At 45.6% G+C, this 14,384-nt stretch overlaps 1 long non-coding RNA gene across 1 annotated transcript; it reads left to right on the forward strand.

The window, feature by feature from the left end:
* The first annotated feature begins 3,651 nt into the window (after positions 1–3,651).
* On the forward strand, positions 3,652–8,761 carry LOC143925475 (uncharacterized). Its single transcript, XR_013261994.1, has 3 exons — positions 3,652–3,964; positions 8,122–8,241; positions 8,588–8,761. It is a non-coding gene; the product is annotated as an uncharacterized LOC143925475 (long non-coding RNA).
* Positions 8,762–14,384: the final 5,623 nt, after the last annotated feature.

Here is a 14,384-nt window from a genome sequence, read left to right on the forward strand (position 1 = left end):
GTAACGATACATATCTTTTTGAACCAGATGCAGAAAAGATATTTTCTTCTGTCTATCAAATATCTAATCTTACCGATACTACACCCTTCATCATTTCCCTAGACCCACTAAGGCAGATCCTGGAACAGTCAGAGCTGCTCAGACAATATATAGAAACTCTAGAACACACTTTACAAAATAATCTTATATCTGCAGTAATAGACAAAGGCAGACTTGTGCATTTATCTTCACAGATACAACAGGATACTTCTCCACATTGGTATGACATTTTTAATGGTATGTCTTCCACAGCAACTAGCATATTCAATTGGTTATTTAGTCCTATGCTAATTGTAATTTCTTTACTAGTAGTACTCACTATTATAAATATATGTGTATATAGGAAAATTCAAAAGAAGGTAAAGCGGATGGAGAGAAGATATTAAACTGTTGGATTGACATCACCCTTCTCCCACAAACTCCTCTTCAGAATTTAAGATGTTGGTAATACCTGGGGGGATGGGAACATTTCCCCTCTGGCAACCCGCGGTCAGGGAAAGTACCCTGGGGAAAAACTAACTAGAACTTGTTCATGAGGACCCAGGGGGAGGGACAGGGATGATGTCAAAGGGGGAAATTGAGAAGATCAGGTTGTTCTAAGTCAGAGTTGTTCTTTACTTGTTTTTCAGAAATTGGTGTTTGATGCAATATGGGTTTAGTTACGGCATCCGCCCCCATCCACCCCCCATGGGTCACATCGCATGATCACTTGTGTAACCAAGTATTACCTTATATGGAAATCGTATGATAACTGTTATCTTGCTGACCTGTCTTTGTTTGTGTATAAATACCTCTGAATAAAAAAACTAAATTTGGCACGGGACTTCATGCTCGGAGCTGATATATGGAGAACGGTCTCTCTGTGTCTTATTTCTAAGATAAGAGCATAATAATTGGGAAACAGCAATATAAACTCATTAATGTGACCACCTTGATAGTCACACTTAACACCAACTACCCCACCAAGATGGGCATGTCAGGGATGGCTCTAGAGGTAACCAGTTAAGATCTCAATCCGAGAGCAAAATCTTCGCAATAATCGCTTCGAAATACCTCACACAGAGCCATTCGTCAGCCAAACAGAATCTTCATATTGGTGAGTTACCCACTATTGTTCAAGCTATAAATTTAAGCGAGGGACGTTATGAACTATCGTCTGGTCACCGTCCTATAGACTCCTGTTATGAGCAATGTGGAACGGCTACACCGAAAGTGGTTAAGCATATATGATATATAGACCTATAAGGTCTTGAAATAACCTACAAAAAAGGGGTTAATAGAGAAAGGATACCAACAATAGTAAACGTATCAACAAACTGTGTGAGATATGGTAGACTTCAGAAGGGTTTCTCAGACCGTAGTTCAGATGCTGCAAACGTCCCGAACTGCTCGGGAGTGAGACGGCAGATAAGTCTCTCCAGACCGCGAGGTCCCACCTCGATGGTTTGGAGCGGTACATTCTGGGCATCCGTGGACCATTGCAATGTGCAGCTCATCTACCGTGTGTTCAAAGGAAAATGTTCAGGATGTTAGTCGCAGAAGCAGGAGTAGGACCTTTTAGAAGCGAGAAACACCCACAGTCGAGTGTCTGTGGGGGGCGTCAAACGGAAAACTTTGTCGTGTGTTCAGTTCCCACGGTCGAGTGGAATTTGTTTCCTTCTTTCGTCCAGTATACTGCAGGCGGTCAAACACACCAAATGAAGTCGAGCCTTCCCGCCTCAAACGAGCGGGGCGAAGTTATGCAAACGTACAGCACCTGAAAGCTTCAGTCAAAAGAACAGTGAGGAGATACCCAATCTGATTGCTGGAGTTAATGTCGACAACTTCCCAATCAGTAATCTCTACGAGCCCTTCGAGAGCGCATGGATTCTTTAGGACTAAAACCGTGGCTATCCCTGTGACGAGAAGAGCGTGCTCTGTTTCCAGAAGATGATCGCCTCCTACGGGGTCGTTGTTCCTGCACTTCCATTTGTTCTTCAGATGGCGGAGGTGAACGCCTCATCGAATAGGTGCGGAAGTCCGCGTACCAATTAGGCACGTCCACTAGCGGAATGTCTAGTGTTCGGCAGAAGTGTCGCAAGTCTTCGGGTAATCGTAGCAGTGCTGATTTATCCCTATGTGTGGCAGAGAGACCAAAGGGAAACTTCCATCGGTATTGTATGCCATGGGTACGCAAAACTTCCAATAAGGGTTTCAGGTCTCTGCGGTTTTGTAACGTGATGGCCGACAAATCTTGAAATATTTGGATAGATACTCCTCCGTGTTGTAGCTGCTGTTGGCTCCTTGCTTGTTGTAGGATCTCCTCTTTAAGCCTATAGTCTACGATACAGCAGATAATATCTCTAGGAGGGTCAGTCTCCTTTCCTTTGGGGCGTAAGGCCCTGTGGATTCTCTCCATTTCTATACGAGTATCTCTAGGCCTGTTCAGAAGTGAGTTGCAGAGAGTCGTTACCTCTTGCTCCAAAATGTCCGGTTCGATGCTTTCCGGTAACCCTTTAATCCTAATGTTTTGGCAGCGGCCACGATTGTCAAGGTCCTCGATGTAGCGTTGTGTCTCCCGCAACTGGAGTGTGTGATGATCAATCTTTCTGGTGGCTTTACGCAGTACATTATCATGTTGAGCGGAAGTTTTTTCCACCTCAAGGACTCTGTCTCTGAGCGCATGTATGTTGACTCGAAGGTCCGCAATGGCGACTGATAACGTGTCCTTTATATCGGCCGCTATACATCTCAGATCTTGTATACTGACCGGTTGCTGCGGGGACGATTCTCGGTTTGCGTTGAGTATCTGAGAGGTCTCCTGTGAGACCAGGATGGCATCCGATTGTGGTGGTGTAGATGGCTGGTGGTGGACTTGGCGGGAAGGCGCCATGTTGCCTCTCTGTGAACGGAACATTTCGGGGATATTATGAGTGTTTCCACCCGAATGTCCTTGAGGTGACCGGGATCTAGACGTCGAGGTGTTGCGGGACGCCGTCCCCATCTCTTTGGCCGGTATTCGCTGCTGGATCTCACCGATAAAGCTGATGAAAGAGAGTCAGTGGTAGGAGCGTTTCTCTCACGCGTCTATCTTGCTCGGCCAGACCACGCCCCGTTATATATGTTTATATATGTCATATATATATATATATATATATATATATATATATATATATATATATATATATATATATATATATATATATATATATATATTTCTACTTGAATGCATAACGTTTAATGAAAATTTACAATAAAAAAACAAAAAAAACAACAACTTACAGGCCTTGTAGACCATGTTGAGAGTAGATTCAGGGATGCCCGAAGCGGTTGCTGGAGCCTAAGGATTTAAGGTGCTTCGGGGGGGCATTCCTTAAGATTCATTGATCCAGGGGGCGTGAGATGGGTTGGGTTTAAGTAGGAAGATTTGCATGTGCCTCCGGGTTCAGGGAGCAGAGAAAGTTTTCAGTATCCGATGGGTTGTGGAAAAATAGTTAGTCCTTATTCAGGGACTTAAACCGGAGTATGGCAGGAAATGCTACAGTAAACTTAAAGTGGTTGTCCAGCCAAAATGTGACTTTTTAAATAAAAATAACCTATCATACACAAGCTTAAAGCATTCTAGTAAAGTTAGTCTGTAAACAAAGGTCCGTTTTGTTAGGTTATTACAGCATTTTGTAACTTTATAAACTTGCAGCAGACCGTGGCCATCTTAGGTGTGGGCATCTGAAGCCAGACCGTATTTCTTCCTGGATCTCAGCCTTGCAAATCTCGCACATGCTCAGTGCTGCACAAGCAGTGACATAGGTTTCAGGTCAGGTTTCCATAGCAACGGCAGTGCCAGAGGAAGTTGCCGCCCCTTAGCTATGCAAACCCCTCCTCGCCTCCTCCCTCCAGGAACCAGGAAATATACTGCATTTATAACAACAGACACCAGCAGCAAAAGGTAAGAGGCTTAAAAATATACTAATTGTAAACTAAATCATTTGCTTCTGTGCAGATATATCTACATAACAAGAGATATATATCTTGTGTATGTATATATCTATATAGATATATCTATATCTCTTGTTATAGATGTATCTTATATATGTATCTCGTTATATATGTGTGTGTGTGTGTGTTTCTCTCTCTCTCTCTCTCTCTCTCTCTCTATATATATATATATATGTGTGTGTGTGTGTGTGTGTGTGTGTGTGTCTCTCTCTCTCTCTCTCTCTATATATATATATATATATATATATATATATATATATATATATATATATATATATATATGTGTGTGTGTGTGTATATGTATATCTACACCCAGCGGCTACTTTTTTCTGTACAGCTTTTCATTAAAAAAATAATAATCGCAGCAACAAAATTAATATATGCATTGTTCGATCGCCACTTTGCTCACCCATTGCTGCCTACCAGTCTCGCACTTACCCCATCCATGTCATGGCTACGGTGGCTTACCCCTGCATCTCTCCCGAGTCCTGGCGTTTGCTTATTATCAAGGCCAATCGGGTCTTAGGGAGGACTCCCACCCAGTTGTGTCTCAGGACCCTTTTCCCATGATTGACCAAGAGGAAATTACTGTCACAATAACGAGTTTAAATTTGCTAATGTCACACAAGTGGGTGGGCTTTGAGCACGGTGCTCTCTGCGCCATGGTCACCCTTTCTTGAAGCCTATTAGAGCCTTTGGGCTCTAATCAAATGCTTACAAAAATAAACAACCCCACGTTGTAATCCATGCATCCATCAACCTTCATGTAGATATAGGGGCGTGGATATGGGGGTGTGGTGCGTGTGTCTCCATTATGGACCATTTGTTATGTGTGTGTTAAAATCCCTACTTCATATGTGAGTTCAGAGTTTTTAATGGTACAGATTTTAGAAAGGCAACATGTACTCAAATAACCACTATTTACAACCAAGGTATGCAGAATACCATCTCTTTATGCTCAACACATTGAAACTTCAAGCAGATGGGCTACAGCAGCAGAAAACCACACTGGGTGCCACTTCAGTCATCTAAGTACATGATGATATTGAGGCTACAATTGTCACATATTCACCAAATTTGGTCAATAGAAGATTGAAAAAATGTTGACTGGTCCGATGAGTCTCATTTTCTGTTGTAACATTCAGATGGTAGGGTTTTAAATTTGCATTAAAAAAAAAACAGTGAAAGCATGAATCAATCCATCCTGCCTTGTATCACCGGTTCAGGTTGGTGGTGGGGGTGTAATCAGGGCTGGTGCAAGAATTTTTGACACCCTAGGCGAAACCTCATTTTGCTGCCCCCCCACCCCCATGGGCTCTGCCCATGGCTCCACTGCCTTTGCAATATGTGACCCGCCCGACCATTACACACACATTGACCCACCTACCTGACACATACACTGACCTACCTGACCATTACACACACACACTGACCCACCTACCTATTACACATACACTGACCCACCTATCTGACCATTACACGCACACACTGACCCACTTACCTGACACATACACTGACCTACCTGACCATTACACACACACACTGACCCACCTACCTGACCATTACACATACACTGACCCACGTACCTGACACAATACACTGACCCACCTACCTGACCATTACACATACAATGACCCACACACTGACCTACATACCTGACACATACACTGACCCACCTACCTGACCATTATACACACACTGAACCACCTATGTGACCATTACACACACACACACTGACCTACCTACCTGACCATTGCACACACACACACTGACCTACCTACCTGACCATTACAAACACACACAAACATACTGACCTACCTAGCTGACTTCTTATTTCCTGCACTACTCACCCCCCCCCCCCCCCACAGCTCGCTGTAGATAGTGAGGATCCTCCCTCCTCCTTACCTCTGCTTCATCGACCATTACATCCGGGGCTCTCCTCAGCACTGGGCGGTGTTGCTCTGGTGTCTGCTAACAGATGCTGCACCTCTCGATGCTCTGATCTCCACCGAGCCCCGCCCCTCCTCCCCACACACACACACACACACTGCTGTGAGCTTTTACTCTGTGAAGACATTGGGGGATTGGAGGCATACAGAGGCCATGGCTGCGCCCTGGGGGGTAGTGCGCCCTAGGCGACTGCCTACTCCGCCTAGTGGTAGCACTGGCCCTGGGTGTAATGGTGGGGGGGATATTTTCCTTGCCACACTTTGGATCCCTTAGTACCAATTGAGTATTATTTAAAGACCACGGCCTACCTGAGTATTGTTGCTGACCATGTCCATCCCTTTATAGCTGCAGTGTCCCCATCTTCTGATGGCTCCTTCCAGTTCTACACTCAAAACGGTGCTGTGAAAGCTGTACATAATAAAGTGTCCAGTATGTATGTATTTATACCTATACACAAACACTTTTTGTTTCATTATATGTGCGTTACTCTACATATTATGTGTGTACATATATACATTTTTTCTTTACTAACTATACAAAATATAATTTTAGTTATTTCTCATTTAACCCAATTTATAATTTTTTGTGATCTAATAATTTTTTTTTATTCTTACATCTAACAGATTTTACTGATAAAAAATAATGGTAAGTAACTTTTTAAATTTCAAAAACAAACTTACAATGTTTATAATGTAAAAGTTACATGTCTGTACTTCGTATTGTAGTCATGCATGAGCTCGTTTGGCTGGGCTTCTCCCGTTTTCAGCTGGTCTGAAGTCCGCTCTCTGCTGACATCACACAAATCAGTCCAGGCACCGTGTCATCCGGACTCTGGAAGTCTGGATGCGCCAGGTGCTTGGACTGCGAGCCATCTCAGTGGAGAGCCGCTGAGTGACAGGCAACAGCTCTCTGATTGGCTCGGTTCTCACGGATCCCCCTTGGCAATGTTTGATCGCTCTATTCTCAGTGCAAGGCGCCGGTGGACAGATGCAGCATCGGTCACATGCTGCATCCACCTTGGTAAGTATAACGTTTAAAAAAAAAAACACCACAATTCTCTTTTAATGTTTTTTTCAGTGTGTGCCAAAAAATAAATGTAAAATCCACAGCTACAAATACAGTACAGTAGCTGGTGACTTTTAATCTATGGACACTTACCTGTCCAGTGAGGCTGCGATGTCTTTTCAGATCAGCTGTTGGTAGCTGCCGCCACCATGACCAGTATCAGAAACTGGCATTGAATCCATTGGGATTCATGGTCATATCCCTAATGTGCATGCGCAAATCATGATGCACTCTCCAAATGTCATGGGGGCAAAGAAGGAGGGAGGTTCTAACGTTTGACGTACCAAACCTCGCCTATGACAGATGGAAGTGGAAATATGTACCTGTCAAAAACAGTTGTGGGAAGGCAGATAAGTGTAGCTATAACTCAAATTGGAGCCTTGCAACTTCACAGCTAGTTTCCCAATGTGCATGCTTGAACCGTGTTGCGCTTTGACAATGGAAATGTTGCATGTAAAGGAGGAAGGGGGAGACAAACCTATTGGACAGACCATTTCTCGTACCAATGTTGACTGTGAAGTGTGGTCAAGGAAGCAAAACAGTTAATTTGTTGGTTTGATTTAAAAAGCCCTCATTTTATTGGCGTAGGTATCTAAGGGATGGGGTAGGTGAGAATACAGGAAGAGGACATTGGATAGGGGGAGTTATTTTCTGAAGGCATTCCTGTAGGCATTACAAGTGCAATCTCTAAGTGTGTGTCCATAAAGAATTTTAAAATTGACAATGCTCTTGATAAGTAGAAAATATCTTTTAATGTAAAACATTTTTTATTAAAGCAGGGTGCAATACTGCCTCAGATTGAAGTAGAAACCCCCTCTGTTAGCAACTACATGGGAGAGTGTAAGCATTATTAGAAATAGCTTGAGGTATCATGAAGTGTAACATGTGTAATTATAAAATTAAATGAAAAAAGAACCATGATGAATTAATATCAAACTTTATTGAAATAAAAATAAAAAACATCTTTCTTTAAATACATTTTTGCCAAACAAGAATAAATATTAAATGAAAATTCGTAATAAAATTAATTTTATTTATTAACCTATAAAGGATAAATAGGTAAAGAAAATAATTTTTTGGTTTATGCTACAGAGACAAATGTTGCTTGAGGAACTATGGTCACAATATACAGAGCCAGAAAAGATCCAGCGTTTCCATGTAATCCATTACAAAAGATTTTCATGCTGCAATCAACAGAAACTAAAGAGGAAGGTGAAACAGAACGTCTTGGGAATAGGAAATGGTGCAAGTGCAGAAGATGCATTCCAATGCAATATCCAATATTACTGATAATCTATAAAAAAAAATTAAAAAAGAGTGATGTGTTGGCAGTGTATAAAAAAAAATAAAATAAAAATAAGCTTGTGTGGCGACATTCCTAGACTCCCTGATAGGTAAGTGTCCTAATATTAAAAATCTACAGCTGTAGTCTGTATCTGCTGGCTTTTAGATTTCTGAAAAAGGTAGGCAGACCTACGATTTAACAAATTAAAAGTTCCAATATATAGTGAATTATTTGTTATGCAACTGTAATAATTTTTATTTATTGATTTTTAAGACGATTGCGGAAGACAGCTTATAGAACATTTACTGCATGGATCTATGGCTACTTGGGTAAGGGAAACCGGAGAGTCATCCCATCTTGTGCTGTTAATGCTGTATGAAACGCTTTGTTGCAGATTCCAACGATTCATGTCGAATTCATGTACTCTAATGCTTATGAAGCCTCAGAACTGGCCTTAGAGTAACATTCAATATAAATTATTTTATATAATTTTTTTTACATTATGTTAAAAATGTTATGAAAAAAATAAAAAAAATTGTAAACTGAATGAGAATATTTATACCTTTTTTCCTGTTTGATTTTATACTTACAAGGTTGTTAGATACCACAAACCAGAAATGGATATCCTAGTTTAAATAAAACATATTCGGAATCGGTCTCCTCTCTTGTCTTTCAGTATCAAAGGTATAAATTGATCAACCACTGGGCTGTGCATTCCAGCATTTCTTAACCACTGTTAGATTTGATCCGGATTTTGGGGAAATTACTATAATTGAATATCTGGTGTGGTTTGTGTATGTGCCATAACCATAGTTTTTGATAAAGCAGTTAGGCATATCTAAAAAGGGGGGGGGGGAAGTCATATTATAAAACACATTACAAATAAACACACCATCCATATTTACAACTATATTAATATAATTACAAAAACTAAAAAAATAAAACCTAATCGAATACGATTAGGTTAGTATTGTCATTGTCCCAATTTGAAATCGCTATAAAAGCACAAAAAAAGAAAATAATGTTAGAATGTTCTATCAATGGTTTTAATAATATAGATATCCACCAACCGTAAATGAACACCAATGCATGTCTTCAAACCGATTTCTTCTTGATGATACTCAATAAATATTAAAAGAAGTATAAAAATAAAAAAAATAAAAATGTAAACTCTATAAAAATGTGGACAATTGTAATATAAGAGCACCTGGATCATAAATCAAAATGGTATTGTCTACAGCAGGGGCAGATCCAGAGCCTAGTCTCGGGAGGGGCACTGCCAGAAAATATGTTTTTTGGGGGTAAATGTATCAGGGAAATTGCTGGTGTTAGCGATTCAATCATCACGGTGCCATGGTTGTTATGGTGTCAGGATGATTGAAGCACATTACTATTATTACATTGTTATAAAAAAATAAATGGTTCAACTCACCATAATGCAGAATCAGTGGGAGCCCTGAGCATGTCACCTGCTGCTGTCACCTGCCACACGTTGCGGATTGTCACTTGCCACGTCGCCTGTCACCAGATGCAGATTGTCACTGGTCACACCACCAGATGCAGATTGTCACTTGATACGTCACCAGATGCAGATTGTCACTCACCACGTCCCATGCCACACGTTGCAGATTGTCACTTGCCACGTCCCATGCCACACAATGTGGATTGTCACTTGCCATGTCCCAGGCAGCAGATTACCAGTCAAGCAGCAGAGAAATGAAATAATGTCTCTGCTGCCGCGGCTGCCTGCACACTGCACAGTGAGGGCGGAACTGCAGGGACGCAGGGCGGGCGCCTGGCGGTGAGAGATGTCATCTCTCTTCTCCCCTGCCCGCCGGCTCCCTGATTGGCCAGCAGTCGCTCACATACTGTCAGTGAGCCGAGCCGAGCCACCCACTGTCTCTCAACAGAGCCAGCCCGCCGGCTCTCACCCTTGGCGACACCTGCCTGCCCACTCACATTCTCGGAGGTGGCAATTTTTTTTTTTTTTAAGGAGTTTGGATTGCAGATAGGCTTGTGTAAGCAGATACAAGTCTGTTTACATATGCCGTTCTATAGAGGTGAATGGAGGGTCAGATTGGGTCCTCATGAAAAACAGACAGGTAGACCCGATCGGACCAATCGTGCGAAAGGGGCCTTCACTTCTTCCTCAGGATTCCTGCAGCTGGTTGTGGCTGTCCCCCATGTGGTTATAACTGGTGGCTGCTGCTGGCTGTCCTAAAGGGCTGGTACTTCGAACAGGTGCTGGTACTGCTGGCTGTTAGGTCTGATCACACCTATGGCATTTTTTGTGCTTTTTGCAGATTTGCTCTACAGAACGTGTTCCATTTCAATCCAATGTTAAATGGATGTGGTGCAAATTTGCAAAAAGCACAAACAATGCATAGGTGTGAATCAGGCGTTACTGCTGCTGGGCACTGCCTGCTGATACCACCGGCTGGTACTTGTACTGCTGGCTGGAACTGGTGGCGGTTACTGCTGTTTGGTACTGGTAATGCTGCTGGGTACTGGTGTCCAAATTGCGGGTTCCCATGCATTAGTGTGACAGAAAACAGAAGCATGCGGCTGCTGTAGAGAGCAGAAGCGATGCTTCATGTCATAGGCGGGAGTACATTTGGTATCACTCCACCTGAGAAGGAGCCAGCTGGCTTCCTCTAGCGACGGCTCCGTTCTTTGCGCTGATGCTTGGAGATGGAGGGTCGGGAACCCGCGATCTGGGCATGCTGACCCGACATCTCAGAGCAAGACATGGCGGGCCACATCAGAGTGCCAGCAGTTGGGCACCCCTCGAATAGCCCATTGAGCTTATGCGTACAAAAAAAAAAAAATTATAGTTGTCACCACACACTTCTGTGATAAAAAAGTGTGCCCAGGTGCACAACAAAGACTAATACATTTCCACCAAAAAATAAAGCTCCACTCACGAGAGATTTGTTTACTTTCTTGTGTGATATAGAAATAATAAAATGTATGTATTCTAAGGCCGCGTACACACGTACTGTTCGGCCAACTTTGTCCGCTGAACAGTGTTTCGGCGGACAGTCCGCCCGTGTGTGGGCTTTCAGCGGACAGTTTCAGCGAACAGTCCGCTGAACAAGGTTTTTCGGAAATTCCGAAAAACTGTCCGCTGAAACTTTGTTTCAGCGAACAGTCCCCTCGTGTGTAGGCTTGTTCGTCAAACTAAGTTCCGCGCATGCTCAGAAAGGATTTACACGCCGAAAGTTATAATGCAGTGTATAGGACGTCGTATTTTTCGTCCCGTCGTACGTGCCGTTCACGTCATCGCGCACGGTTTCAGCAAACTGTTCGTTCGTCGTGTGTGGCCATGTCCGTCCATGCTAATTTTGAGCGGACTGTTTGCTGAAACTGTTTGGCCGCGTACACACGGGCGGACTGTTCGCCCAACCTTGTCCGCTGAACAGTGTTTGGGCGGACAGTCCGCCCGTGTGTGGGCTTTCAGCGGACAGTTTCAGCGGACAGTTTGACGGACAAAGTCTTTCGGAAATTCCGAAAAACTGTCCGCTGAAACTGTGTTTGAGCGAACAGTCCGCCCGTGTGTAGGCTACTTTCGAAATGAGCAAACTGTTCCCGCTCGGAGGAAAGTCTGCTCATTTCGAGCGCGTGTGAAGGTAGGCGGGGCCCGCGACGGACACGTCGCGGGCTCCGCCGCCTGGAATGGGCTTAAAGGGGAACCCCAACGCCGAAAAAATCGGCGTGGGGGTTCCCCCAAAGTCCACAACAGACCCTTGTCCGAGCACGCTACCCGGCCGGCCAGGAAAGGGGGGTGAGCGAGCGCGCCCCCCCTCCTGAGCCGTACCAGGCCGCGTGCCCTCAACATGGGGGGTGCCTTGGGGAAGGGGGGGCCGCGCGGCCCCCCCACCCCAAAGCACCTTGTCCCCATGTTGATGAGGACAAGGGCCTCTTCCCGACAACCCTGGCCGTTGGTTGTCGGGGTCTGCGGGCGGGGGGCTTATCGGAATCCGGGAGCCCCCTTTAAGAAGGGGGCCCCCGGATACCGGCCCCCCACCCTATGTGAATGAGTATGGGGTACAATGTACCCCTACCCATTCACCTGTGAAATAAAGTACAAAAAAAAACACAACACAGAGAAAAAATATTTTATTGCACAGCTCCGGGGGTCTTCCGTCTTCGGGGGTCTTCTCGCCGGACTCCTCCGCTATCTTCGTGTAGCTCTTTTACTAGCGGAGGAGCCCGGCTTTCTTCCTCCCCGCCGCCGGCCTCTTCTCCCGACTTCGGGGGTCTTGTCCCCCTCTTCGGTTCTTCTGCCGGGCCACCGCGCCTTCTTGTAGCTCTTTTACAGGCGGTGGCCCGGTCTTCTGTCGCCGCTGCCTTCCGTTCTTCTGTCGCCGCCTTCGGTTCTTCTGCCGGGCCACCGCGCCTTCTTGTAGCTCTTTTACAGGCGGTGGCCCGGTCTTCTGTCGCCGCTGTCGCTGTCGCTGTCGCCGCCTTCCGTTCTTCTTCTTGTTCTTCTTCTTCTTCTCCAGGAGATGTTGACACGTCGCTCTCCTCCGGCCAGAATGCCAGAGCCGCGCTGTGCGGTCACTTATATAGTGACAATGGGGCGGTGTCACATGGTATATGTCACATGGGTTGGTCACATGGGTTGATGTCACATGGGGACTATGACATCGTAAGGGGGCGGGGTCACCATGTGACCAACCCATGTGACATATACCATGTGACACCGCCCCATTGTCACTATATAAGTGACCGCACAGCGCGGCTCTGGCATTCCGGCCGAGAGAGCGACGTGTCAACATCTCCTGGGGAAGAAGAAGAAGAACAAGAAGAAGAAGAAGAAGAAGAACGGAAGGCGGCGACAGCGACAGCGGCGACAGAAGACCGGGCCACCGCCTGTAAAAGAGCTACAAGAAGGCGCGGTGGCCCGGCAGAAAAACCGAAGGCGGCGACAGAAGAACGGAAGGCAGCGGCGACAGAAGACCGGGCCACCGCCTGTAAAAGAGCTACAAGAAGGCGCGGTGGCCCGGCAGAAGAACCGAAGAGGGGGACAAGACCCCCGAAGTCGGGAGAAGAGGCCGGCGGCGGGGAGGAAGAAAGCCGGGCTCCTCCGCTAGTAAAAGAGCTACACGAAGATAGCGGAGGAGTCCGGCGAGAAGACCCCCGAAGACGGAAGACCCCCGGAGCTGTGCAATAAAATATTTTTCTCTGTGTTGTGTTTTCTTTTGTACTTTATTTCACAGGTGAATGGGTAGGGGTACATTGTACCCCATACTCATTCACATAGGGTGGGGGGCCGGTATCCGGGGGCCCCCTTCTTAAAGGGGGCTCCCGGATTCCGATAAGCCCCCGCCCGCAGACCCCGACAACCAACGGCCAGGGTTGTCGGGAAGAGGCCCTTGTCCTAATCAACATGGGGACAAGGTGCTTTGGGGTGGGGGGGCCGCGCGCCCCCCCCCCCTTCCCCAAGGCACCCCCCATGTTGAGGGCACGCGGCCTGGTACGGCTCAGGAGGGGGGGCGCGCTCGCTCGCCCCCCTTTCCTGGCCGGCCGGTAGCGTGCTCGGACAAGGGTCTGTTGTGGACTTTGGGGGGACCCCACGCCGATTTTTTTCGGCGTTGGGGTTCCCCTTTAAGTCCATTCCAGGCGGCGGAGCCCGCGACGTCTCCTTCGCGGGCCCCGCCTACCTGTACACGCGCTCGAAATGGGCGGATTTGCCTCCGCCTTACGTGGGCGAGTCCGTTCATTTCAAAAGTTGAGCGAACTGTTTGGCAAACAGTTCGCTGAAACAGTCCGCTCAAAAAGTGCCGTGTGTGGCCATGTCCGTCCATGCTAATTTTGAGCGGACTGTTTGCCGAAACTGTTTGACAAACAAAGTTGGGCGAACAGTCCGCCCGTGTGTACGCGGCCTTTGACGGACAAAGTTGGGCGAACAGTCCCCGCGTGTGTACGCGGCCTTAGTGTAACGTGAGTGTCAGATACAGACCTTAGATATAATCAGACCTATAACCATACATTAAATAAATAAAAAACACACACACAAATGTATGAGAATATAGAATTGTATTTGTCTCATTTTATACATTTGTAT

The sequence above is a fragment of the Lithobates pipiens genome, unplaced genomic scaffold, assembly GCF_037356315.1.
Source record: "Lithobates pipiens isolate NorthernLeopardFrog02 unplaced genomic scaffold, aLitPip1_a1.2 Scaffold_22, whole genome shotgun sequence".
NCBI classification, from domain to species: domain Eukaryota; kingdom Metazoa; phylum Chordata; class Amphibia; order Anura; family Ranidae; genus Lithobates; species Lithobates pipiens.